At 37.3% G+C, this 13,863-nt stretch overlaps 1 protein-coding gene and 1 pseudogene across 1 annotated transcript in view; one reads left to right on the forward strand and one right to left on the reverse strand.

Annotated features, from left to right (window-relative positions):
• The window catches only part of ZFPM2 (zinc finger protein, FOG family member 2), a 442,887-nt gene that overhangs the window by 379,975 nt on the left and 49,049 nt on the right, over nucleotides 1-13,863 (forward strand). The window lies entirely within an intron of this gene.
• LOC131419395 (large ribosomal subunit protein uL11-like) lies at nucleotides 1,723-2,299 on the reverse strand (annotated as a pseudogene).

Here is a 13,863-nt window from a genome sequence, read left to right on the forward strand (position 1 = left end):
GCAGCAAGCTGTGTTAAGCTTTCTCATGAGGACCTCAAGGAAAGCAAGCTAACTCCTCCCTTATCTCCTTTTCAAAAATTTGACATCTCTGTAAACACCTGGAAAGATGATTATTTCCCAACTTGTGCACAAAAGTAATATTATTATTGATAAGCTGTTAAAGATGATATGTCACTGTGATTTACTTTTTTATTAAGAGATATTTTAAATATTAATGTTTAAACATCTACCTATTTTTAAGCATTAATATTTTTTCTCTAATATAGTGAAATTTTAATGTGACGTGATCGTTAAAAATTTAATGAACTGAGATAGAAATCAAATCACAGTGCAGATGCCAATAAATCTATGAGCTAAAGTGGGATTCCCTAAGTGTAGAGACCATATGAGGAACGTAAACTTGAATAAAAGGTACTTCTGTAAACTTCTGGTATACTTCTGCAGTTTAGACATTTAGAAACATTTGCTAAGTTAATATTCATCTCAGTATGAATGGCTTTGACCTTGAGCCTCTGGTACACTTCAAGATAGTTTAATTTACTATATTAACACTAGCCCAATGGATATCATCTTCTTAAGGAACCAGTTTGGCATCCTTTGAAAAGTAAGCAGATAAAAATAAAGATTTTTTTCAATAATTAGAACACAGGGCAAACAGTTGGCATTTATTAACTTCTTTCGTTTCTTCCCTACTGTAGAATAAAAAGCCAAGCATATTGGTAATTGTTCAGACAAACCCATGAGTCGTTATTATCATCACTGCACAGACCCCTTAGAAGCAGAATAAGAAATTAATAAACACTTGAGGATTTATTGATGCTTGGGTTATTTATTGGGTTTGCCAATGATTGGCTACACATGGAAGAATATTCCACAAGAATATTATAATTTATTAGACAACTTATTCACTATCTAAATATATGAATTCTGCTTTTGTACACAAGGACTATTTCTTCTACTAATACAGTGCAAGTCCTTACAGACATTTGTTCTATAAGTAACATCTCTAATATTTTTAATTAACACCAGATAAAATATCCCACTCTTCATATTAAATAATAAACTGATATAACCACTATTATTTCATCAATTCATTAATAGTCTGCATTTGGTCAATAAGTACTTCAAACTTTTTTCACACAAAATTCTTAATTCATTCAGGTAAAATGTGTGCATATGTGCATACAATTATGCATATGATTTTTTTTGTCGTTGTTGTTGTGAGGAAGATCAGCCCTGAGCTAACATCCATGCTAATCCTCCTCGTTTTGCTGAGGAAGACCGGCTCTGAGCTAACATCTATTGCCAATCCTCCTCCTTTTTTTTTCCCCAAAACCCCAGTAGGTAGTTGTATGTCATAGTTGCACATCCTTCTAGTTGCTGTATGTGGGACGCGGCCTCAGCTTGGCGGGGAGAAGTGCTGCTTTGGTGCGCGCCCGGAATCCGAACCTGGGCTGCCAGTAGCGGAGCACGCGCACTTAACCACTAAGCCACGGGGCCAGCCCTATGCATATGATTTTAAGGTGTTCATGGAACTATTGAAGTCCATCTGTGGCCTTCTTTAGGTTTATAACTTCAGACTTGGTAGACAAGTGGGTTTGTGTGCATGACAGTCTTGAGCATAAATCTGAGAAGATTCCCTACCAAATTATCTTTACATTTCATAAAGAGACTATGTAACCTCCACGTAACTTTTTTTTTTGGTTGTCAAGCTATCCTTTATCAAAATGTTTTCCTTTGTAATTCTTTACTAGTTGGGCATTTTACCATACTACTGTTGATGTCATTGACGATGTTATGTGGGTGGCAGCCATCAACATTGCAGCCTACAAAAACTGGGCAGTCCCCAGGATCTCTTTAATGGTTCCACAGAGTTCCCTGACCAAAGATTGGTGCTGTGTCTGTCAGACAATATTGACAATTTCATCAAAATTACTATTTTTATTGTGCTTAATATTTTTCTGCTTCTTTTGACAATTTTGATGATCGGGGCAGAGGCAGAAGGTACCATTTCAGTCTGAGCCTGTCTGTTCTGAACAGTCAGTTTCACTGTAATCCTGACCCTTCTAGTCACTGGTTGCCTTGGCTATGTCATCACCAGCCTCTTTTGGAGTTAGATTCAGGGGACTGACATTGGGGCCAGTGCACTTGTGGCACTGACTTCCCCACCAGTGCACCCCAGGTATATGACTTTGATCTAGTTGGGGTCAAACTTGGGTGGCATGGTGGAGGCGCCTGGTATGGGATAAACACGGATGTAGGACCACCGAAGAAACTTGCACCTTGTCCTCTTCTGATTGGAAAGCCCTCCACATAACTTGGGAGTGCAAACTGGTGCAGCCACTATGGGAAACAGTATGGACATTCCTCAAAAAATTAAGAATAGAACTACCATACGATCCAGCTATTCCACTGCTGGGTATTTATCCAAAGAACATGAAAACACGAATGCATAAAGATACATGCACCCCTATGTTCATTGCAGCATCATTCACAATAACCAAGACTTGGAAGCAACCTAGGTGCCCATCAAGGGACGAATGGATAAAGAAGATGATGTGGTATATACACAATGGAATACTACTCAGCCATAAGAAACTATGAAATCCAGCCATTTGTGACAACATGGATGGACCTTGAGGGTATTCTGCTAAGTGAAACAAGTCAGAGGGAGAAAGTCAAATACCATACGATCTCACTCATAAGTAGAAGATAAAAACAACAGACAATCACATAGAGACAGATAGGATTGGTGGTTACCAGAGGGGAAAAGTGGAGGGAGGAGGGTGAAAGGGATGATTAAGCATATGTGTGTGGTGATGGATTGTAATTAGTATTTGGGTGGTGAACATGATGTAATCTATATAAAAATTGAAATATAATGATGTACACCTGAAATTTATGTAATGTTATAAACCAATGTTACTGCAATAAAAAAAATAAAAAATAAATGTCAATCTTTTGTTGTAGAGGGTGCTATCTTGTAAAGAAATATTATAATAATATTTCCTGTCTATATATATCTTCTATATAATTTTGCTGTGTTCCAGAACACAGCCAAAAACCTATAAAGAAGAGAAAACAAACAAAAAGCACTTAAATTTAAATGTAGGTATACATTTCAATATATGCAAGCATAGATTTTGATTTAAACAAAAACCTAGTTAGATACCACAAAAGGTTTTGTATTCTAGTCTAACACTTTATTATTAGAAAAGTCCCTCAGATCTCTGAGAACTCAGTTGTAATTTAAGCACAATCTGTATAGACTAGTTAGTTGGTTTCCCAGCTCACACTGGATTAAAAAATAAAGTATTTGTTGGCAGCAGGAACACTGGCAATATTGGGAAGTGAACAGCAAAAAAAAAAAAAAAAAAAATCCCACTAAAGAAAGAAAAAATATAAATGCCAGGTCCTTAAGGAGTAAAGTGACTACGTCAGTAACCCTTAAGAGCACTTCTGTAAAACAATGCATGCTTCAAATGTTTCTCTGTGCTCTGACCTCAGCTTAAGGAAAAAAAAAGGAAATACTTTAGATTTTAGGAAGAGTTCTGTTAAAGAACGGTCAAGTTACATTTGGCCTTCAACATGTAACTAATACAGATCGAACAACTCAATCACAGATTATAACAAATAAATGAAATGTAGTTGTAATCTTTTTTGCCAAATTATTTGATGCATACTGTACATGTTAGTGTGACTACCTGAATTGCACTAAAGGTTTTTCTGCGATTTCTATGTTCAGTAATTTCCTTAGGTTGTTCCCGTCTACTGGGATTGTATTTATGAATATTCATGTTATAGGGAGGAATACACAAGCATATGGGGGATGTGTTCTTGGCTACAGAATACCAGAATTCCCTGTAATCCGTTTCATAGAAATATTCAGTTTGGATGAATTTTGCTTTCTTTTCCTGAGAGAACAGTTTCAGCTGTCTTGCTTGTCGGTATCTTTGATTGCTCTTATATAAACAGTAAAGACACTTTGCAGCTATAGTTTTTCCAGGGCTTCTGGGCAGATATGCTTTTAACAGCTTCTTTCAAGTCTTCTTAGGAATGTTTCAGAAATGGTAGGTTAGAGGTTGGTGCAAAAAAAGTTGACAATTGTAAGGAAAGCACTGCCATACAAATAATGGATGTCATGCTTTCAGGTCTATTTCAGGGACGGTTGAATTTTTATGTTTCTCTCCACAAGTTACTTCCTTATAACCCCCTTTTCTTTTCCCTGTATCCTCACCTAACCCCAGAAATTATTGTATTTGGCTTAAAATTACTGAAAAATGCTCCTTACTGGGGCAGACTGGCTAATGGACTTAGGTCAAAATAATCGATCCTGAAGACAAAGAAATCCACCCAAATCCTATCTTTATGCTCTTCTTAATTTCATTCCATGCTTCACAGTCAAAGCTGGGTTCAGAAATGGCAACTGTTACACAGCATTTAAATCCATTTGCCTCCTCTAGGCCTGTTTTGTCGGAAATAAAATATTTCGCAAGCACACTTTTATCATCCTCTTCCCTGTCTCCTGCAAAGGTTAAAACATAGAGGAAAGGAGAAGAGAGATAAAAAAGAATTGGTCAATATAAATATGAGAGATATTGGTTAATGCCAACATAGTAGTGTTTATTCTAATGCAATATGAAGACTAAAGCAATAAAAAGATAATGGTAAATTATTTTCATAGCATAGAAATATGCCTTAAAGCCAAATAACATTGTAAAAATAATAAAATTAGCTTTAATTATGGGTGTGCAATTCTATATTATTAAAATACCAGAGAATTCCAGCACACTAATGTATGCTGATAATGATTTTAGAGTCGTGGAGAATAGACAGAAAACAATTTTCTTATATTACAGAGCATAAGAAATACAGTAAAAAGTTAAAATACTGGCCTATTTTATTTATTCAGCATATAGTTCCTGCATGCCTACTGTGTGTCAGGTGTTGTCCCACGCATCAAATATAGCAGTGAACTTCCTTCCCTTAGGAGCTTATATTCCAGTAGGAGAAACAGGTGATAAATAAATGCACAAAATGTATACTTTGTTATGGAGAAAAATAAGGCAGAGAGAAAAATAAAACACAAAGGAGGTTTGAAATTTAAAATAGGGTGGTGAGGGAAAATCTCACTGAGAAGGGGACATTTGAGAAAGTCTAAAGGATATAAAGGAGCTAACCATGCAGTTGTCTTAAGCAAGAGTATCCCAGGTAGCAGCAGGAGTGTGTTGCCATCTTCCATGAACAGCAGGGTGGCCCAGGGTGGCTGGACAGAATGGAGGAGGAAGAGAATGGAGCAGATGAAGCCAGAGGACCCAGCAAAGGAAATTAAGAAGGAGCAGCCAGCGAGGTCAGAAGAATACCTGGAGAGTGTGCTGAGTGGAAGCCAAGCGAAGAAAATATTTCAAGGAGAAACTGTGTTCAATGTTTCTGATATTCAAGTAAGACAAGATCTAAGAAATGACCCTTGGATTTATCGATGTCTTTGGTGATATTGACAAGATCAGTCTCCTTATAGATGTAGGAGTGAGCACCTATTGGCGAGTCCAATTGGGAGATAGCAAGCAGAGATACCTATTTCAGGGAGTTTTGTTTTAAATGGAAGCAGATCAATGAGAGCTGGAGGGTTTTTATTTTGTTATTGCTTACGATGAAGAAATCATGGTATGTTTTCAGCTGATGGGAGTGATTCAGTTAAGACTGAAAAATTGATGTTTGTAGGAAAGAGGGGGGCACCTAGCACCCAAGTGGGAGTTGACCTTAAATGAGGGCATGGTCCACACATCCATAATAGTGTCATGAGAGCAGAGCATATGGACACTGGTGCATGTAGTTGAGTTGAGGTGGAGGTGGAAATGAAGTACTCTTATGGTTACTACAATTTTCTGGGTGAATGAAGAAGCAAAGTTGAGAGAATGGATGGAGAATTGGTGTTGGAGAGTGAATGGACTAGGGAAATGTAATAGGATTGTTGGGAAACACTACTGACCCACTTAATGTTATTGGTCGTGAATTTAAAACAGTTGGAATTGCTGTGTGTTTTTCTTCAGCTAGTCTGCTGCTGGGTATAAATGCAGAGTAGGTGGAAAGCTGTATTGAACAAGGTTGAGATTTTGCCAGACTAATCCAGTGAAGCAAGAGGAGGTGAGGGAGTGGAGGATATTTGCAAGGAAGGGCTTATGATGAAGGACACAGTGTTTAAGCTGGGTAAACCGGGGAGTAAGGACATAAGGGGATGAAGGACAGTGGGAAAAAGGTGGCAGTGTTGGATTTTAGGTCCTAGTGAAGTTAATGTTGAAATGAAAGTTTTAGACACAGTGAATTAGAAGGATAGGAGTTATGGTTTGAGAATGGGATGCTCGGATGTGAAATTATACAGGAGGGATTTAAAATTGCTAGCAATAGGGGCCAGCCCCGTGGCTTAGCGGTGAAGTGTGCATGCTCCGCTGCTGGCAGCCCGGGTTTGGATCCCAGGCACGCACCAACGCACCGCTTCTCCGGCCATGCTGAGGCCGCGTCCCACATACAGCAACTAGAAGGATGTGCAACTATGACGTACAACTATCTACTGGGGCTTTGGGGGAAAATAAATAAATAAATGAATAATAAAATTACTAACAATAAAAAGGCCTGGAGAATGAGTGGTCGGAAGTAGGGTAGGGTAAAAAGCAAGATCACTCTATGAGAGGAGGTCATATGATTGTCTGTCTGGATATTGGGGATTTTGCCATTACCAAGAATTAAATCTGGAGCAGTATATGAGAAGATCCAGGAGCTAAGTTTTCAAGAAATGATGACAAATGACCTGAAGTCTCTAAATGACTGTGGTAAGCAGGGATAGTCTGATAATATGAGATTCAGAACAGGACTTTAGAGTAGGAAGGAGAATAATCTGCAGTGAGGATTGAAAACTGTTCCACCTTCAAGTTAAGTGATGTGCAGTTCATGGGAGTGAAATCAGCTACCACTCAAGAGGGAAGGAGCAAGGAGGCAGAGTGAATGTTCATAGAAGAGGTTGAGGCTATAAAAGATTTTGCTGGTAATTTCCCTTGAGTACCAGTGGAAGGGTTTGGGGGAGCTGGTGAAGGACGGGATAGGAGATGTCAGTCAGTCTATGTGGGGACTAGACTATGAGAGTGAGGGTCATGGGACACCTGGGCTTCTACGAATGACTGATAAAAACTGAGATAAAGGTCACAATAAGATTAGTTTTGATTGTTTCAGAACTTGTAGAATGGTGGTAAGGCTATGAGTGTCCCTGAGGAATAGTATGGGGCTGGCCAGGAACATGTAGAGTCCTGGTCTCTTCACTCTCCAAAGGTGATATGGAAGTAGGGAGGGGTAGTCTTATCTGAAACACTCAGATCTCTGGGGACCTCATGACTCCCTTTGCCCAAACAATGAACTCTTCCTTGATGAAACAGGCCCTGTGTGCCTATGATTCTTGCATTCCTGTGCTTTATATACCAATTCATGTATTGACGCAGAGGCTCACAACAAGTGATCTTCCTTTCAGTTACTTTTGCATCTACCCTAGGATGAGAATGAGCATAATATACTGCCCTCTTTCCAGCATGTATATTTAATGCACACATCCACGAGAATGCATTTTTTTCCATCAGCCCAAACTTCATACGTTCATAGATTTCTTGTATCATTCTCTACTTAGTTCAAAGCACCGGTTTTTCCCTGAAGGACAGCTGCAAAAAATAACAATAATAAATATCTGAATTTTTATTGGAAAGGCATGTGGACTTTTTCACCCTTCAACATAGGAGATCATTTTTAAGTCAAATCAAGTGAACCTCAAACCTTAAAAGCATCATAAATATGCATGTTGAGACATACAAATAGAAAAACTATGAAAATGATATCCTGCTATCTACCTCCCTTTCTCTTCTGACTTGTCTACAAAACTAGGATTGGGCACATGGAGGAACACTGACTTCCTCCCTCTCCTGGCTCTTTATCATTCTATTTATAGCTCCCCGTGGAAGTGTCTACTCTTAAACAGTGAGCCCTGGTGCGTAAAGCATGCTTGAGCACCTCCACAGATAGCAGATAAGCAGCACTCCTACCCACAGTCCACCACGTTCCGAGCACTAGGAACCATGGTCCCACCTCCACCCTAGAATGGCCAGGGGGTCTGTTACCTATCTACAGTCACATGTGCACTCAACACATTGGTGTTACACTTCAACTAGACTTGGCGATGTAGTGTAGATCCAAAATAGATTAAGTCTGTGTTCTCACGGAGGTTACTATCTAGTCAGAAAGACAGATACTAACAAATGTATAATCATAAACTTGAGTCCATCATAGAAAAGACCCCAGTTCTTTGATGGCATATAACCAGGTAAACACACCCAAACTGTGTGTAGTTTCTGTGTGTGTGTGTGTGTGTGTAGGGAAAGGTGAAGGAAAGCTTTCCTGAAGAAGTGATACTTGCATGAGCTGAATTTAAAGGATGAATTTTTAACCAGATAGGAAGAGGATGAAGTTTTCTAAGCAGCAGGAACAGCATGTGCAAATGGCCCACGGCAATGAGTGAATGGTACATTTGAAAATTTTAAAGAAAGCCAGTGCAGCTGGAATAAGGACAGAGAAATGACTTGCAGGCAGCCTGAGCCATATCATTATATACAAACAATTGCATGCTGTTTATCTCACAACTTCATGTAGGAATTCTTTGCTCTACTTTGGCAATTCTTGGCATAGTCAATCTCAATTCTCTCAATGATTTTGAGGGAACAATAGGGATTGTACATATGTTACTTCTTAAGCATCCACAGAATTGTCTACCTAGCGAGCTCTAGCTCTTCTTTTCGTAACCAGCTTGAACATCACATCTTCTCCATCTCCTTAGTTTTTAATGTATCCTTATGCTATATAACCCCTAATAAACAGTAATATGGTATTGGCTTACTGTATTACACTCCCATACAGTCATGTGTCACTTAATGACGAGGATATGTTCTAAGAAATGTGTCTTCAGGCAATATCGTCATTGTACGAATATCATCGAGTGTACTTACACAAACCTAGATGGTATAGCCTACTACACACGTAGACTCTCTGGTACTAATCTTATGGGACCACCATCGTATATGCAGTCCCTCATTGATCGAAATGTCGTTATGTGGCACATTTCTGTACAGAGACTGTATTGTCTACCCAGTGCCTCACAGAGTGACTACCTAATAGTAAATTAGGTCAGTTTACTACTGCTCAATAAATGTTTATTGAAATGAATTATCTTAAGCATTTCAGATTCTTCAGATAAAGGCATCACACAGAACATCTTGTTAGTATATGTACACGGACAGACACTGTTTCATGCATGTGTTTACTGAAATAAAAAACAACAAACACAAAAACATATATTATTACTGGGCTTAATAAAAGAACTCATAGAGAGGTATTTTTGAAAAAATACCTAGTTAACTAAAACAAAACAAGTTACCAATGTTATCTTGAACGTATATGTGTTATATGTTGTAGTAAAACATGGTTATCAAGCTAGAACTTCAGAGAGCTGTGCTTTCAGGGTAGGATATGTTTGATTACACAGGATTTGTCATTTGTTAGGAATATTTTAGCTTGCTCAGTTTCTGAGAATTAAGAATAAATTTGACAAAAGTCTTAACGTGGTAGAATTATCACCAGTTTTTTAATTCATCCCAGTTGCAATTTTAATGTCCTCTTGTGTACAGAAGAATGACAGTTCCATCCACTGAATTGTATAAATGCCCAACCAAATAAAATGCTTATTTTAAAAAGAAACCTTGAAGTATAAGGGATGTGTACTGAAAATATCCTTTTTCCCCTTTGGGTAGAGGAGTGGTCAGTGGTTTATTAGAAGGTGTTTTTATTCGTTACATGGCAGAGTTACAGAGTCTCCAGTGTGTCAGATAAAAACTTTCTGGCTCAATTGTTCGGACTTTTACAGCTCTTTTCAAAACAAAGCTGAGTCATAGTAGAATGATACCATTCCCAATGTATTTATGCTAGGAATATTTGTGGAAAATATGTCATTGGTGACTACCATTATTTAATTATAACTGTTTCAATTAGAGTGTTCAATTGGAATGTTAAACTTTTTCCGGTTAGTATTCCCCATTGCATGAAACACCAAAGTATAACAAATGCTCATTTGAAATGTGTTTGTTTTATTGGCATACAGGTACTGGTCATAAAATTATTACTTCTAAGAAAAGCTATGTGAAAATATGTGAGAGAATAATCTGTACTCTCTTAGCATATATATATATACATATGGTAACTATGGAGGGTGTTTTTTTTGTTGTTGTTCTTGTTTTTCGTGAATTTTGGCAAGTGGAGGTAGCAAATCTGATCCGAAACCTCACTGCTTCAGCAGTAAACATTCAAACCTAAATCAGAAACAGTTGCCTCTGTTTCCCTTTGTTAAGGCTGACACAATCTTTAAGTTGACCGGAGGAAACCATGCTTGGTATTGCAAGTACTAAATATTGCCTTAAGGACATTCTCAATTTGCCCTCCATTGCTGGAATAGAACTGAAAATTATGAAGCTAGTAAGTGTGTAAAATAATGCTATGTTCAAAACATTTTATTTTTCTCTGAAATATATGGATGCTTGAATAAACTCAAAGGGTGTGTGACACAGAAAAAAACTTTAAATAGCAATTAAGGCATTTTTTTTATTTCATCATATAAAGACAAGGAAATGTAATGGTTTTAATAATTAAGGATGCAGACTAATGCACACATTTTGCAGTACTAATAAAAACTTCCTGTTATCATCTCTATTTTTAAGAATGAAGAAGGCATTTCCTTAATGCACTTCACTGCTTCCCTTGCCAGCTCTGTTCAGGCTCAGAATTTGATAATAACATTTCCAAACTGTAAAAATAAAAAATAGCATTAAAAATTGATTTAAGTCCAACTTTCCAAATCACTTAACCCAAAGGTTAAGTGCTACTGCACTTGACCTAAGAGAGAGTTTGGTCCCCTTTTATAAGACCTGAGTGTAAAGAATAAAGACAGCATTTTTCTTCTTCTCTTTTTTAAAGAAGCCACATGTAATGTTCTCTGAGTTAAGTTTTACCATTCATAATGAATGCAGTCTCGCCATTCAAATGCGACCATAAGTACACAGAAGATAAGAATTTAATTAAATGTAGATTAAAACCAAACAGGAAAACACACTAGCTGATAATTTTATCCCATCCTCTGGCCATATTTTTTATACTTCCTTCTTGTTCTTCTTTGGGCTATAGCTTATCAACATGCCGATAGTACCATAACTCATTACATCTGATGGTGCAGTGGAAATGTGCGGGCTCTGTGCTTGGATTTCCGAGGCACTTAAAATGCAAAGCATGTAAATGTCTCTGTTAAATATACTAGTGTGTTAACACTGGTGAAAAGGAGGTGACTCTGAAGAAATCCTTAAACCTCTCGCAAGATGCATCAGTATTACATAGTAGCAAATGGAATTTTCAAAATGGAACCAAGTCATGTACCCACACGAATATGCTATGGCTTACTATTTTGAGGTTGAGCTCCTTTAGCAGTTGGTCAGATTGAGTGCCAATCAACTTGCTTAGTTTACTTTAACATATGTAGAGTTTGGTACATAGGCATTTATATCTCTTTGTAGGAGAATATTTTTTCCATTGTTGACTGTAATGTAGTAACACAGTATCTTTGTGCTTGAACGTTCTTCTCATTAATCTTATGTAGAACATCCCTAAACGATCTCCTATTATTTAATCTGAATCTGTTGGGATTATGAAGATAGAGGCCACAAAACATGGGTGATAAAAGACAGAAGGTATAGAAGGCATTAGTTATTAAAACAATTTGTATATATTATTTGTGTTTAATCAGTTTATCTTGTTTTCCTAATATAATCATTTCTAAGCATTATAGAAAAAGGCAATGAACAGTTAGAAAAAATCTTGGTCACTGTAAAGGAAGGCTGTAAACCAAACACAATAATTTTAAATTCCAAAAGAGAATATATATTGGATCTATCAATTAAATATTAAGCTGAGGTTTAGAATGTCAATGCATTCTTCAATGTGCAGTCTTGATTTATTAAGCACCAGTAAAGTCTAACTGAGTCACTTATACATTTGCATTCTCTGTACCTCAAACTAAGAGCCCTAAGAAGTGTAACATACCTTTTTTTAAGCAAGCACACAATGCCGAGAGTATTCTGTATTTTGAAAGATAAATAACTGGTTGCCTTTTTTTTTTTTTTTTTGGCAATAGGGTATTTGGCTCACACTGAATAGAGTTTTTCAATTAAAAGCTCTCTTAAAAAATGATTTCGATTTTTGCTTCTTTAATGTAATTTTGAAGTTCTTGATGGTTTGAAGTACTAAACTGAATGCACCACTTTCTCTGCATTAATTGTCACATGACCACTTTACACTCAAGTTAATATATGATACATTGACATAGCTGCTGATTTTGCCTTTAAAAATAAATCAAAAGGACTAACTCAACTTTCAAAGATAGCAAAAATTTCACCATCTAGGGGAACAGTGTTTGATGGCGTGAACCTATATTTTCTTGCCATTAAATCACTTGGAAAAATGAGAGTCACAGTATAGACATGAACTGAAGTTCCGACACCAGCTGGACATAGTGGCTTTATCTAGACTACTGGAGACATTGCTTAGGCATCAGTAATATTCTCTATCAACTCGTTTTCCTTTGGTCCCCTTTTCATAAATTAGTTTCAGTGGTGATATTAAGAAGAAGCAAAATAAAACTACAGAAAGCAAAATGAAAGTGCAAAATGGAGGAACGTATTTTGGGATTTTGAAAGAACACATTAAAAATCCTTTTGTCTGCTAAAAATTTTTAAAACTAAAAATATAAAAAGAAAACTGACCATGTAGTCTGCATGTATCTGTAATGTGTAGGAGGTAAAATTACTAGTCTCTAAGGCACTCTAAGCAAATGATGAGATTAAAAAAAAAAATCTCTGGCATTCCATGAGAGCAGAGAAAGATTTCTTTAAACATTTAGTCTAGTAAATTCTTCCCTTTTATCAAACATATATCTAAAGGCAAAAGGAGAAAAATGTTTCTATGAAGCTCGCATTACTTCTTCCGCTCCAATCTACTTTAGATTCTCTTCCTTTAAGAAGATCTAAGAAACTTGAAGAACCCCCTGCACGCCTTGCAGAACACTCTGATGGTGTATCCTGGTCGTGGTTGTGTTTCTCTCCTCTCTAGGACTGCGAGCGCTTCAGGAGCAGTCCTGTACACGGTGCCAAATGACTGTTAGGTCATAACAAACAGATTTTATTTTTTAAGATTGAAGAGCATGAGAGAGAAAGAGGGAGGGAGAGGGAGACAAGAAGAATGGGAGGGAGGAGAGAGAAAGAAAGGGAGGAGGGAAGAAAGGATAGGTAGAAGGAAAAAGGAGAGGAAAACAAAGGGAGGAAGGGAGGCCAAGAGGAATTTAGCCACCCAGGAAAACACTCTTCTGTGATCTCTAGCACTGTGTCAGGCTGGAAACGGTGCTGGTTTCAGCAGAATTGAGAATTTGAGCATAACAAATATTTTAGGGAGAAAAATATCTAGGTAAGAGTGTGAAAGATTTCTCCTGGGCCGCATCAATGAGTGTCAGTGACAGAAAACGAAGACCAAATTTGTATTTGGTAATGCTTTGTCAAGGGCAGAACACAGAGAAAAAATGGGACTAATATTTACTGAATGCCTACTGTGTGATGAAGCTTTATATATTATTTTATTGAAATCTTAAAAAAAAGAAATCCTGTAACCTGAATTATCCACATCTTACAAATGCAAAAACTAAGTCTCAGTGAGTGTGAGTTACTTACCTACCGTCGAAGAATGAAT

This window comes from Diceros bicornis, chromosome 21 (assembly GCF_020826845.1).
Source record: "Diceros bicornis minor isolate mBicDic1 chromosome 21, mDicBic1.mat.cur, whole genome shotgun sequence".
Taxonomy (NCBI): domain Eukaryota; kingdom Metazoa; phylum Chordata; class Mammalia; order Perissodactyla; family Rhinocerotidae; genus Diceros; species Diceros bicornis.